Raw genomic sequence first — 23,123 nt, 5'->3', positions numbered from 1 at the left:
TTAAGAGAATCTTTAGGTATTTGAAAGGAACAACTAATCTTGGACTCCTTTATAGGAAATCTTTAGATTATCAGTTGGTTGGATTTTGTGATGCTGACTATGCTGGTGATAGGATTGAAAGAAAGTCAACCAGTGGCAATTCTCAATTTTTGGGTGATAATCTGATATTTTGGGCTAGCAAAAGACAAGCAACTATTGCTATGTCTACAGCAGAAGCAGAATACATCTCAGTTGCAAGTTGTTGTACACAACAACTTTGGATGAAACATCAGTTGGAAAATTATCAGATTAATGCTAACAATATTCCCATTTATTGTGATAATACTGCTGCTATTTGTTTGTCAAAGAATCCAATTCTACATTCAAGAGCTAAGCATATTGAAATCAAACACCACTTTATCAGATACTATGTTCAAAAAGGAATTTTAGATATACAATTCATTGATACTGAGCATCAATGGGCTGATATATTTAATAAGCCTTTAACTGTGGAAAGATTTGATTTTATAAAGAAAAACTTGAACATGCACTTTGTGTCTGATTAAAATTTGCTTGCTCCTGACTAGGAATTTAGGTCCTGAAGTCTGTTCAGAAGCAATGGTCCATCAGAAGCTCTTTATTGTGGTTCTGAGGAAAATGTGCTTCTGAAGATGACGTCAGCATCTGAAGTCCAGAAGCTGGGTTTTGTGCTTCTGAATAACAGAGTTAGTGGAAACGCTGGAAGTTACTTTTTGGTGACACCTGGCCCACTAACTTGGCAGTTACTCTGAAAACTTCTGACGTGCTTATGTGTACGGTTATATAATGTAAGAGGGCAATGATGATTTAAGCTTTGAAAATACTATCACGCGCCCCCTATGTCATTAATGTTGTGTTTGTTTGTCCCCTTCTCTGAATTGTAATCGTTTTACTAAAAACATTTAGACAATTCACACACTACTCACTTCACAACAAACACTTTCTACTCTCAACCTTTCTTTGCCAAGTAAGCGCATCCTCTGCAACTCAAAACCTAGAACCCTAAAAACTTCATCATCAACAATGGCATCATCAAGCTCTGTTCCTGAATCAAGCAAGCAACAAGATATTCCAGAATCAACATTGAACATGCAAGAAGTTGCTACAGAATCATCTTCATAAGATAAACCTGCTTATGAAATCAAAGGGAGGACTATGTCCTTGGAAGAATGGGAGTTGAAGATTCAGACAGAGAATCCAGTTGATTTCAACTCTGTCGCTTATCATGGGTGTGATATCAGAGGCTACTACGAAGCACAAAGGCTAATGCCATATTTTGATATGTTGAATGAACCAACATACAAAACATTGGTAAAGCACTTCTGGATAAGAGCTTCGGTGTATGACAGAGCTGCCTCTGAATTAGAAGAAAAAGAGAAGATTATGATAAATCCCAACTTGAAAGGGAAGACAAGAGAAGAAATGGGGCTGGAATCATTCCGATGCACATAGATTAGATCAGGCATCATGGGGATTCAAGTATTTATCTCAGAATGGGCTATAACATCTGTTCTCAGAAGAGATGCATCTAGTAAATACTCAGGATTAGAGATACCTAATCCCAAAACAACTCCTTGGAATGAGATTGTCAACATGTCCATATTCAACTCCAAGACGCCAGGATAGTATGTTGAATTGAGCATGGAAAAGAAAATGCTTCTGAAGATTCAGAATGAGAACCTGCTACCAAAATGTGGTGACAGTAATCAACCTTCATTCGAACATAGAGTTTTCCTTCACCACTTCATCAACCAGGAAAAAGTCAATGTACCCAAGTACATATTCAAGCATATGATCAAGGAACTAAGGGAAAGTCAACTGAAAAACAGGTGTTGGGTTCCTTATGGGAGGTTGATATCAGAAATCCTTCATCAGGGAGGGATTCTGAAGGCTCTCAGTGTTGTCAACTTCTTCACTGACAAGCAACTGGAAACTAAGACATGGAAGGTAATCAATGGCAAGACTCTCAGGAACATGCCTTTGACTCCTAAAGATGCCTTCAAGAAGCTTAACACTAACATCAGTGAGTCTAAAGCTAAGTCAAATTTGATGGAAGATTTTCCTCCCATCTGCAAGTTCAGATTCACTTCATCACAGACCATTTTCAAACATATGGTCAAGTCATCAGGCTGGGAGATGTGCCAGAGGAAATGTATGGTGGTGCTCTGCCTGTAGCCAATAACAGAAAGTCTAAGAGGAAGACTACCTCCAAAGAAGAGTATTTGGAAGAGAAGCAACCTTCCAAGAAGGCTAAAAAGGAGAAAGCTTCTGAAAAGCTGATGATTGGTGGCTCTGGCTTACCATCAATCCAATAGGAAGTTCAGGACTTGGATACAAGTAAGGTTCTGACCAAGAGGACCAGAAGTGGAAAAGATGTTGCTTCTTCACAAACTGCTCCTGAACAGCCTCCAGTTCCAAAGAAGAAGAAGAAGGATGCCATCAGAAAGCTAAAGGAATCAGCTTATGTAGCTGAAGAGGAAGAGCAAATTGAAGCTGCTACTGGTTTGGTTACCAGGGAGGTAAGGAAGAAAAAGACTGAGGATGTTGCTGCACTTCAGAAGGCTATGGAGATTGCAAAAGATATTGAGGTCCCTGCATCCAGTCTTGCTAGAAAAGATGTAGTTGCTGATGCAAAAGAGGTTGTTAGAGCTGCTGAAGATCTACAAGGATTAGTTGCTTCAGAAGCTAAAAGGCTGATGATGGTAGCCACTGAAGGAGTCCAGGGGGACATTGCTGCTGGATCAGAAACTGCTGCTCCAGAAGCTGGTACAGGTATTCCTGATTCTCCACACTCTAATACTGTTATAGAAGTAGAATCACACTCAACCCAATCCTCATCCTCCCAATCCACCTCATCTTTATACTCTTCTCAGTTAGATGATTTACCCATAGGTTTAGTCTATCAAACCACTAAAAAGGACCATTCATCAACAACCAAAATCCATAAAAAGCCTGCTGTTGACACCACTCAAGAACCTGTAAGATCTGACATATATGAGAGAATTATTGGAATGTCACAAAGGAAAGCAGACTTCTATAATAGATTTCCAGTTAATAATCCTTTGAAACCACCAATGATTCCACCCTTGAATGTTGTTCCTGCTGATGCAGAGTTCACAGCTGGACATATAGGTTCTGAGTTATCCAACCCTCTTGACTCATCATCATCTCAACCACCCTCATCAATCAAAACAACACCAAAAACAAATGTGTTAGACAATCTGGTCAGTCACTATTCAGGTGAACTGCCAGGTGTTGAGCCAAACTTACAAAGAGCCTCTGAAGTTACTCCTAACCAACAAATGGCCTCAACAACCTGTCCTGACCATGCATCTAAAACTGTCCCTGAACATATAGCACCTGAATATATTGTACCTGAACAATACTTTCTTGGACATATTCTAACACCTGCCTCTCCTGAAGCCATCAGTGAATCTGACTTCATGATCACATCAGATGTTCCTGATGTTAAGATTGAACAATCATCCTCAACTATGATTGAAAAGTCAATTCTTGATAAACCAACAACCAGCATTTCAACACCAAACTTCATAAATAACCAACCCTCAACGAGCATCACTCAAACATAAACATCCACAGACATCCAACCTTCATCATCCAATCTAGCTGTTGTACCCATTACTCCTGCCAAGCCACATATCCCATTACCACCCACATTGTTTCTTGATTCTACTATATTAGCAGATGTGTGTGAGAATATTGGACAGGAGCTTTGCATCCTCATTTAATCCATAAATGACCCGATTCACAAGGAAAGCTATGAGAAGCTCTGGAATAGGCTCAAGGATAGAGTGGATTTTGTCATGAGAGAGCTTCAGAGAACTTGCACAGATGTTCAAGCTTCAGCTCAGCAGAAGTTGCAAGATTGGCTCAAGGGAGTTGATAACAATCTGCAACAAGTTAAGATTCTCTGCACCTGGGTGTAGAATCCTCCAAGTATTAAAGGAAGAGAAGTCATTGACATTATTCCTTCTGGTGTATATCCAAGAGACCTGGATCTCAGTTTCTTGAGCAAGATCAACTTCAAATCAGCATTTGATAGCCTGGATTTAGTGCAAAGGAATGCTCATTTGGAATCTCAGAACAGGAAGCTAAAGAAAGAGCTTATGGAACAGAAGCTACTCCTGCTGGAATAAAGTCTTCTACTGAAGCTAAGCTGGAGAAAGCTAGAGCAAGAGAAGAGAAACTGATAAAGAACAATGAGGACTTTAAGAATGAGATGAAGCAACAACAAGAAGAAATGAAGAAGCAACAAGAACAGACAAATATGATGCTGCAACAAATGATGGAGATGTTTAACAAACAAGCTAAATCATAGTTGCACACAGTTTTTAGCTTGTTTAGTTTAAGTTTCTTTGTTTAGAATCTTCTTCTGAACATCTTTTGCGCTATTGATCATATTTTTATGCTTCTGATATCAATTGCCTTGCTCTGATATATTTGTTTGCCCTGATATACTTCTGAACTCGATTGTTTTACTTATCATATTTATGCTCTGATATATTTATTGTGTTGTGCTCTGATTTATATATATATAGTTTATGCTCTGATTATAGAATATTTTCTCACTATCTTTTTCTTACTTCTTTCGTTTTGTCTTTAGTTTTTAAACTTTTTGTTGATGACAAAAGGGGGAGTAGTATGTACAGTATTTATAGGCTCTGAGCCCCATTAATTTAATTTTTAATCATCTTAAATTAATAGGACCACCTTCTTATCTCTTAGTCTATTAATGTGAGAATATTCTGAGTGTTATTGCGTTTTTTAAATGATGAATTTAATTAACATGGATAGAACTCAAGGGAAGCTTACAAAACTCACCTTAAGTACTTTTAGATTCAGGGGGAGCTTGCAAACCTCAAACCCTTATAGTCAACTTGTTAATTGGATTAACAACAATTGCACATTTTAAATACTATTGTTTGTCATCATCAAAAAGGGGGAGATTGTTGGAACAAAATGTGTTTAACAATGAGCCTTTGAGAGTTTTGATCATAACAAGGTATTAAAAATTGCCAATTGGACTAGCTAATATTTGTTCAAGTGTACAAGACCATAGACAAAAAATTTACATCTTAAATAGGTTCTGGGTGAACAAAAGAGAGCTAAGAAATCAACAGAAAGGAGGCTTAAAGCGTATGAAGAGAAGTGCTCCTGAAGTCAAAAGTGCTCCTGAAGACAAAGCGCTCATGAAGTGATGACTTCATCAGAAGCAAAGTCATCAGAAGCATCTCATCAGAAGCTGAAGATCACCAGAAGTTGAAGTTCATCAGGAGTTGCAAGACTTAAAGCTTCAAGGGTTGTTCAACGGATTTAAACTCGTCTAAGCATTGCAGAAGACTAGAAATGTAAAGCAACGGTCATTTTGGGAGGATTTGAAGGCATTGGATGCTTATCTTCAAAAAGCGTTAACAAAGTACAATTGTACGAAGTGTACAACCACTACCTCCACTACTCTGTGTTTGTCTCTGCTACAAGACAAGAAAAATAGCTCTGCCTGCAACGATGTTCCTTCACAATGGGAATGGATTTGAAATTGGTCCTTCATAGGACAACCACCATATCAGGTAAAAGATCATTGGTGAGTTCTTTATGGTGCTTTGCAGGATCAAATTGGACGAGTTTTGGGTCAAAATTGCAAAATCTGCACCACAGACCTGAAGAAACTCGCTATTACCGAAATAATTTCGCTAATAGGGAAATTTACAGAGCCTGCCCAGAAACATTTCGCCAATGGCGAAACTCTCTACCCTAGCTAACATGACTTTGGCTTGTTGGCTCATTCTAGGGCCGGTGGTGCATTCCGAAGCTTTTCTTTCATTGTTTTACAACTTTATAACCCCAAAACAACATCTAAGCAATGCACATAACATCAATTGATTCTTGACTTGAAAATCATGGCAATCTTATCATGTATGGCAAGGACGGCATAAGAGAGTTTAAGCCGAATTACTCGGGTAGTGATGAACTAAGGAAGGGAATGAATGTAGAGCCTCGACATAATTTGTCGAGAACTATAATGTTAAGCTACAATCCTGTGTAAGTTAAGACGCAAAGTATATTCTCTTCGTACATGATCAAGAATGATTAGGCAAGCATGTTAAGCTGTGGATTGATAAGTTAATCTCTCCACTATGAATAAGTATGAACATGAATGAACAAGTAAGTAGTTTACCACTAATCGGATCAATCAAGGATCCGAGGTAAATGAGGAAGCATGTATAGGTTTAACCTTACATGAATGATTAAGACTATGACTTTAATGAATGATGTAGGTTCCATGTCTCTTGTGATCCACGCAAGGTTGGGATCTCAAGGGGTTCTCTCTATGGGAATGGGATAAGCTCCGCAAGGGGGCCCGTAAGTCACTGAGGGAGTCTGATGTGTCTTAGCTGGTTTTTCATCGATTATGTATGGGATTGCACTCGGGGTTACTCCACCCAGGGCTCTCCATAAAATGAACCAAGATAATGATGTTTGTTCGACGCTAACCTAATAAATGAATGAATGAATGAATATGACTATGTACGATACGATATGACTATGATTATGATATGATGTTAGCTATGAGCAAGTATGGAATAGAACAGGATATGAATGTATACCGATGATGATCTTAGGTTTCCCTAATCGTTCGGTTTAGGATCGTGTCATGAATATGTTATGTTTAGGCCTTGATGCATTTAGCGTATCTTGGCATAGCGGTCTTAGGATCCCCTTAACCGCCATGACATGTATGAGGTTAGTAAAGACCTATGACAAGTAAGATGAACCTCTGATGAATCTAGCATGCACGACCATCTAGGAAAGATTGACCACACACGTATAATCAACAATCAGGTTGTATTGTAGACACATGGTGACCGTAGGTTTCCCCCGAGATTACCTAAAGGTTAGGATTAGGAAGAATTCACTGAGACGTTATGTCTCATCCCAATCCTTATTTGTTTCAGATAAGCTGGATGGTTTTGCAAGCTTGTAGCCAGATGGATATTTCAGCAAGTGCACGTTCGTACCCGCGGCAGGATGTCATGGACCTTTAAGGATATGTTCTTTTTTATGTATGGACGAGATGTATTATATTGTTGTTTGTACGAACGTGATTTGTTGTATATATGTTATTCATTCGAAGATTTATTATTGTAAATTTTAATGTATCCAATATCAAGTGAATGCACATGTTAAACTTCCTAGGTATATTTAGTATGGGTGTTACATTTGGTATCAGAGAAGGTCGATTCAGATCATGCCATGGGTCATTAAGTTACAACTAAGGTAGTGGGACCATTGGGTTCCGGGTAAATGTTCTAATTGTCGTTGTTAGTTGAGCCTGATCAACTCAATTTAACATTCGACGGTTATGACGGATGCCTGAGAGCTGAATAGGACCCAGGAGGAATGAAATATGTGATGGAGATGAACAGAGAAGTGTGAACTCGGAGCAAGTAATAGTAAGAATTTAATCATGCCAGAAGGTGGCTGGTGAACTAAGTAGTAGAAGTTGAGTCCTCAGGGAATGCAAAGCAATGTTAAGATGTAATGTTCTGGCAACATTGGGTGAGATGTTAATGATACTTCGTATACCCGAAAGAGAAGAATTTGGAAATATCTTAGTTTGATTGGGACTTTCGGTAAGAGTCGTTGTTGGAACGGGATTGTGATATAGAAAGGAATTGTATTTTAGAACGTAAATGAAAGACTACAAGAATAGGAGAAGTTGACATATGTTGACAGAATCAGTAAGCTCTCAGAGATAGTAGTAGGAGTAATGAGATGAGCTATTTGTAACGGAAGAAGTTAAGGATCGATGTTAAAAGTTAGAACGACTAAGACATTAATTTCTGATGTGCCGGAATTGTATCGATTGATGTTAATGATGTCATGTAAGGTTATGAACTGTTTTTTTTTTATAATGTTCGGAATGAATGATGTGCATTGGGTTATTTGAGAAATAATTTTTTTTTATGCAAAATATGTTTTTCTGGAAAACTGAGCTGAAGAAACTCGTCAATAGCGAAAATTTCGCTAATAGCGAAATTGCTGCAGAAGCATTCGCTGATAGCGAGCCTGGGGGCGAAATTTTCAGTTTTTTCAAAAAACTGTCAGTTCGTCCCTAGCGTCCGCAGTGGCTATTGGGGGGTTGTCTTCACAATCTTTTACGCAATAAACACCCTTTATAACATCAAGTAACGAATGCACATCACATCCTAAGGTTTTTAAAGGAAAAGGCATGGACAACCATTAACGGAATCGATTCGGTTTAAGGTAACTTTGGAAGTTAATGTGTCAAGAGTTAAGAAGGAGCTTAGACCAAGAGTTTAGAGTTTTCGGTATATGGAATGGACGTTACGGACGTGAAGACATGAAGTAAGAAGTTAAAGTGGTGAAGAGTTATGTGAAATCACAAGATTCTCGAATTTTGTGGAGATATGGGTACCCCTCGAATCTATGTTTTGCTTGATTGACTTGCTAAGGCTCGTCATAATGATGAATCATAAAGTTTACGTAGTTTTGAAAATAAATACACGCATATGGGTGATTGGAGTTGACGTTCTTGAGATTTAAATGGAATTTTGTAGGTACCGGTCTATCATGACTCGCGTAGAGTAAGCTAAACTCACTTGGAGCAAGAAATGATGGCACTGTTGTGTTATCAATTCGTTCCATGAATTTTATGGTAACGACTAGGACCCAGATTCACTATGTTTTTATATACATGATGAAGAATCATCAACGCCAATGACCCGTGTGTTAATTTATGAAGTTTTCTTAAAGAGAGAAATTAACGAGCAAGTATTAGTATAATTACTGACAGACTTTTAGCAAGTGTACTAAAAATATATCGAAGTAAATAAATTTATAAGTTCGTATCCACAGGGACTGTTTCAATTTCTACTCGGAAAAAGCGTTAAAATAAAGGATGTATTAATTCAATGGTGCCCTAGGCAGTAGTTTTGATTGCATAAAATTAAATAAATAGAAAATAAAGATAGTTTTGGAAAAGATAAGGAGAGAGATGAGATTGAAGGTGAGAAAAACACAAGAAGGGGGGTTGAATTGTGTTTTGGAAAATTCTTCGTTTCTCCTAAAAACTGAACACACTGGTCAGAAGCTAAGTGAAACAGCTTCTGAAGTGGTTATCAGAATCTAAATGCAGCGGAATAAAACAAGAGAGAGAAGAAGAACGACACAAAGCAATTATACTGGTTCCTTCCACAATCCGAAAGTAGTCCAGTCCCCCTTGCACTTCCAAGGAGATTTCACTAAGAGTAATATCTGATTACAATTGCTCAAGCACACAAGCAAGATACTTCCTTTGCTCAAGCACACAAGCAAGAGACTTCCTTTCCTCAAGAACACAATCAAGAGACTTCCCTGCTCAAGCACAACTGCAAGAGACTTCTAACTAAACAAAATTACACAGAAAGTTGTTTAAGGTTGAACACTTGATATACAATCAGAGGTGCTCACAATACAAATCAGATACAGACTCAATGACTTAAGAATTTCTAAGATATGACTTTGAGACACAGAAATTCTAAGTGAATGCAGAACAATTTCAGCAGAGGTTTGGCACTTGTAAAAATGTTGTGAGTCTTTCGTTCAGCGTTCTTGCATTACCAATTCTCTAAGACTTCACTCCTTTATATAGAGGTGTGAAAGAGACGTTGTGAAATTGCCAGCACATCAAAGAGTCGTTGTTGAAGCTTGATCTTTCACCAATGATCTTTTGCCTGATTTGGTTGTTGTCCTATGAAGAACCAATTTTAAATCCATTCCTTATCCAAAGGAACATCTATGCAGGCAAAGCCGTATTCTGGAGCTGTTTTCTTGTCTTGTAGCCTGGACACAAAACAGAGTAGTGGAGAACGTGGTTGTACAATTCGTACAGAAGTACAATGTCAACGCTTTCGTCCAAAATTGCAACACATGCCTTCAAACACCTTTGAAATGACCGTTGCAATGTTCCACTAATTTTCTACTATGTTTTTGAATCCAATAGACAGCTTTTGCAGTGTTGATTCTTCAATCTTTGAATCTTTTGCAAATCCAGTTGATCTTTAGCTTCTGGTGAAATGACTTCTTATGAGGCAGCTTCTGATGATGCAGCTTCTGATAACGCAGCTTCTGATAATGCAGCTTCTGATGATGTGGCTTCTGGACCTCTTGTCTTCAGAAGCGGTAATCTTCAGGAGCACCATTTCTTCAGGAGCGCTTTACTCTCTTCAGGAGCAGCTTGACTTCATGAGCGCTTTCCGTCTTCAGGAGCGTATTGCCTTCAGAAGCGTCTAAGCTTCATTTTCTTTTGCTCTTTATTAGCTCATTCAGAACCAATTAATGATGTAACTTTTTAACTGCGGTCCTGTACACTTGAACAAATATTAGCTAGTCCAATTTACAATTTTTAATACCTTGTTATCATCAAAACTTTCTAAGGTTCATTGTTAAACACATTTTGTTCCAACAATCTCCCCCTTTTTGATGATGACAAACAATAGTATTTAAAATTGGTCAATTGTTGTTAATCTAATTAACGAGTTGACTTTGAGGTTTCTGAGGTTTGTAAGCTCAGAGTCTGAGGTTTGTAAGCTCTAACTCCCCCTGAGTCTGATAGTCTTTAAGGTGAGGTTTGTAAGCTCCCCCTAAGTTCTATCCAGGTTAATTAAATTCATTTTTACGCACAATAATATCAGAGCTTAAAAAAATTGAAAGAATTGACTTATAGATATGAAGAATGGTTCAATTAATTTAATTTGAGATTTGATACTTCACCCTTTTAGATACACCCTTTTAAAGGTAAAACAAAAAGATAGAAATTTTTCAAATTTTTCAAATATTATTAATGTGGCTCAGAGCCTTTAAATACTATCACATATACTCCCCCTTTTGTCATTAGCAAAAAGACATAAACAAAAAGAAGAGATGAGAAAAACATAAGATTAAAGGTTCAGAGCATAATTCAAATTATTTTAAAGCATATTAACCATCTTCAAAGATTAAATAAACAAGCATAGCAAGCATTATTATCAAAGCAAATAATAACACACAAGGTATAAACAGCTAAAGATTTTCAGAAGCAAGAAGAATTCAGAAGCAGATGATATCAGAAGCGAAAAAAAATCAGAAGCAGAAATGAACCAAGAATATCAAAAGCCTAAAGATACAAAAAATAAGCTAAAGGTGTGCAGCTATGGGTTTGGCTTATTTTTCTAAAATCTTCTTCAGAAGCTCTTGAACATCAGCATATTTCTTGTCCATCTCTGTTCTGTAGGAGTCTTCTCTGATCTTGGCTTCTTGCATATCAGCTTCCAATTTTGATATCTTCAGATTCTGCTCTAGTAGCTCTGTTTCAAGCCTTTCATTTTCTTCTTTGAGCACCTTGTTCTCCTGAGCTAGAGCCAGGTTAGGTGCATCAATCTTCTCCAGGATCTCAGAAGGGATAATCAGATGCAGCTCCTTAGGCAGGAATTCACCAGGTTCTCTGCCTTTGATACTGAGTGGGTTCTTCACCCAAGTACCAAGAATTTCTACATCTCCAGTATCCTCTTTTATTCCATTCAACCAATCTTTCAGCTTCTGCTTGGCTTGCTCTTGAGCCTCAATGCAGGAATCATGCAGTGCTGAAATCAGGTTGACGACCCTTTCCTTGATCCTTCTCCATTGCTTCTGATAGTTAACTTGATGACCCAAGTCATTTCTTCCTCCTGTCAGTCTGAGAACTTCAGAAGCAATATCTTCCCACACATCTTGTAGTACTTGAGAGTTCAGGAAAATGGTGGGAGGTAAAGGTTGTTTAGAGGGTTTTGGAGGGGCTAGGTGAACAATTGGTAGGTTTGATGATGATTGGTCATTTGTAGTTAAGGATTGGCTAGTTGATGGTTGGTCAGGAGTGGGGTCAACTACCATATCAGAGGCATGATCATCTTGATCATTCTCAGAGTCTGTGTCCATATCACATACACCAGTATGATGGGTGATCTTGATAACTTGTACTTGTGAAGGAGTTATGGAAGCAGGGGTTAGCTCAGGAACATTGTGTTCAGGAGCGGCAGTTTTATATGCAGGTTCTGGTATAGATTCAGGTTCAGGAATAGGTTTAGTAACTGGTTGTTCAGGAACAGTAAGTTCAGGAACGGTCTTTTGAGGAATTGATTGTTCAGGAACAGATGGTTCAGGAACAATTGGTTGTTGTTGTGGGGGTGATGCAGTTTTAAGTTCAGATTGAGGGGGTGAAAAGGCTTTTTCTGGTTCTGGTTGTTGTTGAGGGGGGTCTTCTGAAACAACGTTATCAGAAGCAGATGCTTCTGGGGTTGTCTCAGAGGCTTTCTCTGAGGTTGACTCAACATTTTCTGGTACAATCATGTTGAGGGGTTGAATGTTAAGAGATTGAGGGTGATGGCGGAGGATAGTATCAATGACTCTGTCTCTCTGCTCAGCCATTTTTTCTATCTTCTGATTGATTATATGACCAACTGGCTTAAAAGTGCTTGACTGAGAGGACTTTTTGTTGGTCTTGGTTGATGTTGAATGGCTTTTTACTGGCTTACGAAACAGAAGACTTATAGGTTTATCATCATCAGAATCAGAAGATGATGATGAGGATTTTGAAGAGGGTGAAGGAGAGTCACTGGATATCTCATATACTATTGGTTCTGAGTGCGTGAAGATATTACCGGTTGTAGAAGGTTCTGAACAATCAGCTGACTTTATTTGATCATCTTCAGCAGTGCCAGGAATTTTAAGAAGTTGTGATGCTTCTGTTATTACCCTCTCTTGAAGTTCAGAAGCAATCTCCATAGCTTTTCCAATAGCTTCTGACACATTAGTAGCAGCTTCAGCCTTCTTGGTAATAAGAGGAAAATCCTTGGTCCTCCTTGTTATACCCTAATTTTGGACCTAAAAATACTTGTTCAATTCTCCTTTCCTTGCATTATAAGTCATTTGATATGTCTCTGATCAATTACATCTTTCTCTGCATTTTATTTCAATGTTGTTTGCAAAATTCACATAAAAGGGTATTTTAGTCATTTCCTGCATTCAATTCATTTTAATCCTTGAAAATTGTTTGAGTCTTTTAAATTGGTTTGTATAAATCCTTGTTTCAATATCATGTCAAAATTCATTTCAAAAAATATCAGTTGAGTCATTTTTAGTCAGTTTAGCCCCTAGGGGTATTTTAGTCATTTCCCATGTCAAAATTTCTTTCAGTCTTTTAAAATTTTGTTTGAGTCCTTTTAAATAGTTTGAGTGAGTCTTTGCTTCCATTCTATGTCAAAACCCATTTCAAAAATTGCGTTTGAAGTCATTTTGAGTCAGTTTTGCCCCTAGGGGCAATTTAGTCTTTTCATGTGTCAAAACTCTGTTTAAATTCTAAAATTTGTCTCTGAGTCTTTTAACTTGCTTGTATAAGCTCTTGCTTTAATTCCCTGTTAAAAATCCATTTTTAAATTTCATCTGAGTCATTTTTAGTCGTTTCAAGCCTCCAGGGGTATTTTGGTCATTTCACATAAAATTGCTGATTCATTTTAATCTGCTTTGTTGTTTTTAATCGTCTTGCTTTACGTTAATTTTCAATTTACTTTTTCAATTCAAGTTTAGTTTAATTTTCATTTTAGTCCTCGTACTTTTGTTATTTACATTTTAATCCCTTTTAAGTTTGTTAGAGTCCAAGTGCCATGTGTCCAAATGTTATTGGTCCAACAAAAGTTTGTTACAAGTCAAGTCCATGTGGCATTTCCTCATTGGTCCAAGCATCCCTTTCATCACCTATATAAGTCAAAGTCTTGGTCAATTTTCCACATTCAATCATTTTCCACAAAAAATTCACAAAAAGTCATAAAATCTTTTTCTCTTTTTCCCTCTTTCTCTCTCCTCTAACTAACTAACTCATCTTCAACCTCTCAATTTTCTCTTTCCTCCATAACCACCTTCCACCACCATAAAACCTCCATAACAACCTTCAACCACCATAACAAACCACCCTAACTCCCTTTCCTTTTTCAATTTTCAGAATCAAACACAAATTTTATCAAGAACACTCGTGAATATTTCTCCCTGCAATCACATACAAACTTTTCGAAATTCACCACAAGATCCATACACACGATCCGTTTCACATATCAGCCAATTACAAGTTCGAATCAAGCGCCAATCCGATTTCATCATCAACGTGAATTCACTGATTTGAATACAATTCACAAGGAGCAGCACTGTTTTTGTTTCCTCCTCAATTCGCCGGAAATTGAATCGAATTCGAACCGGACCGGAGAAGAGGCACGTTGAGCCGCACGAAGCAAGCAGTTCCGAAACAGCAACCGGTGAAAATCCAGAACTGAAAAAGAAAAACGTGGAAAGGAGAAGAAAACGGGAATGGCATAGCGACGAATTGAGCAAGAACAGCAGCAGATCCGAGAAGAAGAGTCCGAATCCGAAGCAGTAAATCCAACCTTCTCCGATTTGAAACGAGATAATTCTTCTTCTTTTGATTGCCGCGTTTAATCTCCGATCTGTGCTAATTTGAACTGGATTTCGAATTTTTAATGCCGAATTCGTATAGAGGGTAAGAAGAGCTTTGGATTCATGTAAAAATCTTTGAAAACGGAGGTGTTTGGAGGTTTTCCGGCGGCGGCGCCGCCACCTTGAGTGGCCGGCCACCGCGCCGGAGTAATGAGGAAGATGAAGATCTTCATTTGGTTGAGTTTCCAGAAATGTAGAGAGAGGGAAATTTTCGGTATAGATGTGTAAGGGAAATGAGGAAAAAACCATGAGTTGTTGCTTTTATACCCTTGGCTGAACCGATCCAGGTCCAGGACCCATAACCCGCTCCATTACCAACATCCCTCAAGCCTGGTTTCTTCTTTAGGCCCATAGCTGTGTTTGCCATGCCTGCGTGATATTCTGCTACTCACACCCCCCTGTCCTGCATGTTTCTTGCTGTTCTTTTGCTATTTGCACCCTTACCTGTCCAATTTTATTCACAAAAATTCTTGAATATTTTTCTATGTGTTCTTGATATTTTCCTTAACATTTTTGTGATCTTTTTTGTGCTAAAGCCTGTGAAAAATATTTGAAGCATTTTTTTTCCTTATTTTTGTTAGAATTAGTAATTTTCTTGCACTTTTTAGTCCAAAAAACCTTTAAAAAATTCCAAATAAATTCCCATGGGTTCTTGATAATATTCTTGATGTTTTTATGACATTTTTACATATTAAAATTTGATAAAAAAAATATATGTGTAGCATTTTTTACTATTCTTGTTAAAATTGGTGATTTTCTTGCACATATTGAGTCTAAAAGTCCTTTAAAAATCCCTTACAAATTCTAAAAAAATTCATGTATGTTTCTTGTTATTTTTGTGACTTTCCTATGCATTTTGTTTACTGGAAAATTTTGTTGAAAAGTATCATCACATTTTCTTGCATTATCTTTTGATTTCATGTGAAAAGTCTTGTAAAAATTGTCCAAATCCACCTCAAGCTTTTGGTAATTGTTTGTGGTGTATGTTGTTTGAAGTTTGTGAGTTCATTGCTACTGCTTGTGTTTAAAAGTGTTGCATGAGTGTGAATCTTGGTTAATCACTTAGTTTACAAGTTACTTGTGTAAATAAACAATGCAAATATGCTTAAGTTTGCTTTAAAATGCCAAGTTAATCGTGTTGCCTTAATTCCCATTCTAAAGCCTGATCCTAAACCTTTAAAAAATGTGTTAGAATGTGAGAATTATAGGTCATATGGCTCTTGCATTTTATGAGTAAATTTTAGCCATGTTTTGCACTCATTTTGCCTTTATTTTGGGTTATTTTCTATCCTTTATGTTCTAGTGTTTCTCTTGCTTTATTTCCTTTGATATTGTCATGTGCTACTAACTCCTTTCATTTCATGTTTCATCATTTCATAAGCATCTCCATTTCATCCCATATTCATCTCTATTTTTCTTGCAATTTAATTTGTACCAAAGTTAGAATGTAAACACTTAGGAGTTTTGTAATATTTTCCTTTATGCACTTTTAATTTGTTGGCAAAGAGGCCATAGAATGTAATTAGGGCATGATGTAATAAGGACAATGGACTCTAATGATGTACACCGACACAAGCACCGACACATGCACACACATCACTATATAGTTAGAATATGCATGTTTAGATGTATGTTTAGGATTGTATGTTTAGATGTATGTTTAGGCTTTATACTTAAAAAAATCATTTTCCCAAAAAACTTGAACAAACTTCACTCAAACATTTTTCATAATAAACCTTGGGGTCAAAACCCCATTGAATTTTCCTTTTATTTTCTTAATCAAACTTCAATGAAAAATAATCAAACTTTGACTTCTTTTGCAAAATGACTAATCAAACCTCACAATTTCATAAGTCTCATGCCCTTGAGGCCTCTCTCTCTCATTCTTCAAAATCCATTTTCAAACTTAAAATCAACCAACAAAAACAAAAACATTTTTTGGAAGAGAACTACGGTGGATTTGATCCCTTAAACGGGTACGTAGGCAAGGAACAAAATTCCTTCAATTCAACTAAAATAAAAATCCAAAAACATCCTTCTCCCTCCAATTCTTCACTTAGAAACTGTTAGGTTTAATAAACACTTTCAAAATAGCATTTAAAAATAAAGCGCGCGCGTAGAAATTAAAGACGGTTCCTATAGGATACTATAGTCGTTATGGGTGCCTAACACCTTCCCGTAGCGAAAACAACTCCCGGACCTCGATTCTCAAGGGTTTTGCTTACTTTTTCCCTTCCCAAGAAAAAATAAGATATCACCGGTTTAAAAGGTTCAAACGTAATCAATGTTTGACACCCGAAAACCAAGGTAAAACAGCTGGCGACTCCGCTGGGGGAATTCGAGAGTTACGCCTAGTCTTTATTTCCACGCTTGCGCTTATATTTCTACTTGCTTCTTTTACTTGTTTTCTTATGTGAATAAATGTTTAAATTCTTGCAAACGTGTGGGGTGAGAATATCAAAAGTCCTGCACCCGGGCTGAGTGAACTTAGGATTTAGGAGGGATATAATCGACAATTCATTCCGGGGGTTGCCTCGTGTTTTGGATTATGCGATCAATCCCACATAGCTGAGGCATTTTGGGGGTGATGTTGTCGGCGCGTGTTGTCGCGTTTAGGCACTTTACTTCTAATTGTTCTATGACGCTATGAACCGTAGATAACCAAACCCATCCATGGCCATTTTTTAGGATGTAGTGCGGAGGCTAAACCGAGTGTTGTCTCGAGTTTTAGTCGTCACGCGATACTACACTCAAGTTAGACCTTCCGCGGATAATCATGGAGCGAGTGTTGTCTCGTGACACCATGATATACGTCGGAGAGGTTGCAACTTGGGAACCTTTTTAGAACCCGGTTACTATTATCCTAAAGCCCTAGATTCACCGGACACCGTGTCCACCCATGACTCCTCGACTTTGAACTTCAACCCACCATGTTTTCTCCGAACTTGAACATAATCATGCATTCATGCATACATGCATACATGCATAAACTTTTTTCCATGCATTGTTATCGAAGGGCTTAGACAAGTTGAATTTGTAAACATTGTAGGGATGAAGATGACTAAGTCCTACAAGTTCAAGGAAGTGGATTTGGCTAGTTTGAGAGATTTGGCACTCAAGATTGAGGATCCGACTGGTTTCCGACGTCGTTACGGGGCTTTACTTACTATTCTTCATACTAATGTGGATGAGAAGCTTGTGCACACTCTAGTGCAATTCTATGATCCGAAGTATCGGTGTTTTACTTTCCCCGACTTTCAGTTGGTGCCTACTCTAGAGGCTTATTCTTCCTTGATGGATCTGTCTATTGCTAAGGGGGTACCTTTCTCAGGACTTGAGCCTCCTCTTACTCCACTGGTTATTGCTAGGGATCTCTATCTCAAGACCACCGATGTCTCCAAGAATCTTGTCACTAAGGCACGCATCCGAGGGTTCACTTCAGAGTATCTTCTTGGGAAAGCCAACCTCAAGACCACTTGTCAGGACACTCTCGAGGCTATTCTTGCACTTCTCATCTATGGGCTTATTCTCTTTCCGAATCTTGATGGCTTCGTGGACATGAATGCTATTATGATCTTCCACTCCAAGAATCCGGTTCCTACTCTGCTAGCTGACACATACCATGCTATTCATGATCGTACTGGCAAGGGTCGTGGATATATTCTTTGTTGTGTGCCTCTCCTCTATAGGTGGTTTATTTCGCACCTTCCGGAGTCTTTCCATGACAATCCGGAGAGTTGGTCTATTTCACAGAGGATTACGGCTCTCACTCCTAATGAAGTGGTTTGGCTCACTCCCGCTTCTAGAGTCAAGGAAATCATCTTTGGTGGTGGGAAGTTTCTTAATGTGCCTCTTCTTGGTACCCGGGGTGGAATCAACTACAACCCGGAGCTTGCTTTGCGACAATTTGGTTTTCCGATGAAAGAAAAGCCCATCAATCTTGCTACGGCTCCTTACTTCTTTCACTACTCCAATGCTCCCACAGGCATAAGAGAGGATTTCATGGAAGCTTGGTCCAAGCTTCGGAAGAAAGAGGTGAAGCATATGGGTGTAAGGTCCGGTATTGCTCATGAGGCCTATACACAGTGGGTGATAAACCAAGCGGAGGAGATTGGTATGCCTTACCCCTCTATGAGATATGTGTCTGTATCTATTCCTACCATGCCTCTGCCTCTACTCCCACCTACCCAGGAGATGTATCAGGAGCATCTAGCTATGGAGAGTAGGGAGAAGCATCAGTGGAGGGCTAGATACTATGAGGCTGAGAACTTGATCATGACTTTGGATGGAAAGGATGAGCAGCAGACTCATGAGGTCCTGACATTAAAGAAAGAGTTAGCTAAGGCTAGGAGAGAGATTGAAGAGAAGGATATGTTGCTTATGAGAGACTCCAAGAGGGCTAGGAGTGCCCGTGACTTCTATGCACGATACTGCGACTATGGGTCTGAGTCTGAGGATGATGCTTCCACTTCCTATGCTTGAGGATTGCATTTTTCTGTTATTTGTTTATGTTGGATTTGTCTTGTAAAACTATATGTTGGTTGTTTGTTTCTCGTTTATGTTAATTGTTGTTTAGTAATGTTTACAAGTTTTTAATTTGTCTAAAACCCTTCGATAACACAAAAAAGAGTCTTTTTGCATATGCATTAACACATTTCATGCATCATATGCATTCATTGGTCACAAAAAACTTCTCTCGTGCTCATTGCCTCCTGGTTTTGTCCGCCGCAGTCTGAAAAGTGGCTCGTGTTCGCAAAGTCTACCAACCAGATAGAATTCATCAAACAAGATTTCACAAGAGAAGAATGATGGCTAACTTTGAAGAAGAAAATGCTCAGCTCCGTGCCGAATTGGCTGCTATGAGAGAAGACTTGGCTAAGGCTCATGACGCTATGTCCACTATGATGGCTGCACAGGAACAACCAGCCACTTCTGTTCTAGTTACTGCTGAGGTGATTCCCTCTATCCCACTGTCTACTGTGGCTACTGATGCTCGGTTTGTTATGCCCAACGGCCGTCCTTATGGACTCCCACCTTTCTACTCTCCTAATACTGCTGCTGGTGTCTTTGGTTTTGCTGGTCAAGGACAGATTCCTGTGTCCACTACTATGCCTCAAGTGACTACTGTTGTTACCGACCCTATTGTACACACTGTACAACAGGTGATTGATGTTGACACTCCGCGTGGACAAGATCCCGCAATGGAAGCTATGAGAAGACAGTTGATGGAGTTGGCTGGAGAACTCCGTGAGGTCAAGGCTAGCCGAGGAAACAATGGTGCTCCTGCTAAAGCTCGTGATCTATGCTTGGTGTCCCGATTTGAGGTTCCTAAGAAGTTCAAAGAGCCAGAATTTGACAAATACAATGGAACTTCTTGTCCGCACAACCATGTTATCCGGTATGTCCGAAAGATGGCCAACTACGCAGATAATGACGCACTGATGATCCACTGCTTCCAAAGTAGCTTGACAGATGATGCAGCAGATTGGTACACTAGTTTGAGCAAAGACAACATCCATACTTTTGAGGATCTGGCTGCTGCTTTTGAGAGTCAATATGAATTCAATACCCGTCTAAGGCCAAATAGAGACTCTCTTAAAGCCTTGTCTCAGAAATTAGATGAAACCTTCCGAGAATATGCTCAAAGATGGAGAGGGGCAGCTGCCCGTGTTTCTCCTCGACTTGATGAGGAAGAATTAACACAGACATTCCTGAAGACTCTGAAGAAGGAATATAAGGAGAGAATGATAGTCTCTGCCCCAAACAACTTCTCTGATATGGTTACAATGGGAACTCGTCTAGAGGAGGCCGTCCGAGATGGTATTATTGTTCTTGAGAAAGGTGAGTCTTCAACCAGTACACCAAAGAAGTATGGTAATGGTCATCATAAGAAGAAAGAATCTGATGTAGGGATGGTGTCTGGTAACCCATCTGCAGCTGCTACACAATTACCTCTGCCCTACCACTACATGCAGTACTCTCAGCACCCTTTCTTCCCACCATTCTACCAGCAATATCCTCTGCCACCGGGCCAACCACCAGTGCCCGTCAATGCCATCGCTCAGCAAGTGCAACAACAGCCTCCTGCTCAACAGCAACAGCAGCAACAATAGGGTCCCCGACCCAAACCTTCTTTTCCACCAATACCAATGCGGTATGGTGAGCTGCTCCCAACTCTACTGGCCAAGGGACACTGTGTCACCAGACCAGGCAGGCCTCCGCCTAATCCTTTGCCTCCCAGGTTCCGACAAGATCTAACATGTGAATTCCATCAGGGTGCTCAGGGCCATGATGTTAAGGGTTGCCTTGCTCTGAAATATATTGTGAAAGACCTAATAGAAAAGGGACGGTTGACTTTTGAGAATAGTGTTCCTCATGTTCTCGTCAATCCACTCCCAAACCATGCTGCTGTTAATATGATTGAGGCTTTTGAAAGGGTCCATGTTCCTCAAGAGGATCCCGTGTTGGATGTCCGCAATGTCGTTACTCCCTTGGTACCATTACATATCAAGCTCTGCCAGGCTTCTTTGTTCAAACATGATCATGCTTCTTGTTCCGAATGTCTTCAGAATCCTATGGGCTGTTGTGTGGTGCAAGGTGATATCCAGAGCCTGATGGATGACAAGCACTTGATTACCAGTGATGTATGTGTGATTGGCTTGACTGCTGAGGGTACAGAACCCCAGAGGGCTGGTACTAGCATGGCTTCACTGAAAGATGCCCAGAAGGCTGTTCAAGCAGGGCAAGCTGCTGGCTGGGGCAAAGTGATTCAGATTCTGGAAAACAAGCGTAAAGAGAGCCTTGGATTCTCCCCAACCTCGGGTGTTTCAACAGGAACTTTCTACAGTGCTGGGTTCATCAATGCTATTACTGAAGATGCTGCTGAAAGAAGCCACGTGCCTACATTTGTTATACCAGGAGGCACTGTGAGAAATTGGGAGGCCATTGATGTTCCTTTAGTCATGCATGCTTCCATGTAATGTGTCTTGTTGCTCATGTCTTTTGTTTTCAAAATAACAATCCTTTCGCTCTGCCCAAGGCGAAAGTGATATCATTGTAAGGGCATGTTTGTTTCGGCATTGTCGTTATCAATAAAAGTTGTCGTCTTTCTCACGACTCTTTGTTTTTTACTTTTTAGTGCCTTTTTCTTGGAAATAATGCTAATGCCAGAAAAAACCAAAACATCTGTATTTTCTTATTAATTTCAAAAATCTGCATGAAAAAAAACATTTTTCTAAAAATCATCCCAATCATATTATGCAGATTGAACCACAATAAACCCGTTGAACACAGTGACCCTATGGTTCCTCCAAATTTTGAATTCCCTGTATATGAAGCTGAAGATGAGGATGATGATGAAGAGATACCGTATGAGATCACTCGACTGCTTGAGCAAGAAAGAAGAGCCATTCAGCCTCACCAAGAAGAGATTGAGCTTATCAACCTGGGTACTGAAGAGAACAAGCGAGAGATCAAGATTGGTGCAGCACTTGAGCCAGAGGTGAAAAAGAAGATTATTCAGCTTCTCCATGATTATCCAGATGTCTTTGCATGGTCCTATGAAGATATGCCGGGTCTAGATCCCAAGATTGTGGAACATCGGATACCGCGACAAGGCCTGAATGTCCTCCTGTCAAACAGAAATTGAGAAGGTCTCGTCCAGACATGGCTCTTAAGATCAAGGCTGAGGTGCAAAAGCAAATTGATGCGGGTTTCCTCATGACAGCTGAATATCCTGAGTGGATTGCCAACATTGTACCAGTACCAAAGAAGGATGGGAAAGTTCGAAAGTGTGTTGATTACAGAGATTTGAATAAAGCCAGTCCAAAAGATAACTTCCCATTGCCTCATATTGATGTGCTTGTTGACAGTACTGCCCAATCCAAAGTGTTCTCCTTCATGGATGGTTTCTCTGGTTATAATCAGATACGAATGTCCCCTGAAGATAGGGAAAAGACGTCCTTCATCACTCCATGGGGAACGTTCTGTTATAAAGTGATGCCGTTTGGCTTGATAAATGCTGGTGCTACCTATCAAAGGGGTATGACCACTCTGTTTCATGATATGATTCACAAAGAGATTGAAGTATATGTTGATGATATGATCGTGAAGTCAAGTGATGAAGAGCAGCATGTTGTGTATTTGAAAAAGATGTTTGAAAGACTGAGAAAGTACAAGCTGCGGTTGAATCCTAACAAATGCACATTTGGTGTAAGATCTGGAAAGTTGCTAGGCTTCATTGTCAGTCAAAGAGGCATTGAAGTTGATCCTGACAAAGTCCGAGCCATCAGGGAAATGCCGGCCCCTCAAACTGAGAAGCAAGTCAGAGGTTTCCTCGGACGTCTGAATTACATTTCAAGATTTATATCTCACATGACCACTACCTGTGGACCAATTTTCAAATTACTCAGAAAGAATCAGCCTGTTGTATGGAATGATGAATGTCAGGAAGCTTTTGATAGCATTAAAGAATACCTGTTAGAGCCACCTATCCTTGTCCCGCCAGTGGAAGGAAGGCCTTTGATTATGTATCTGTCAGTGTTAGATGATTCAGTGGGCTGTGTTCT

Source organism: Medicago sativa, chromosome 2 (assembly GCF_051527215.1).
Source record: "Medicago sativa cultivar Bolivia chromosome 2, Bolivia_mono, whole genome shotgun sequence".
Lineage (NCBI taxonomy): Eukaryota > Viridiplantae > Streptophyta > Magnoliopsida > Fabales > Fabaceae > Medicago > Medicago sativa.
The sequence above is the reverse complement of the archived record's forward strand: the minus strand, read 5'-3'. Positions refer to the sequence as shown.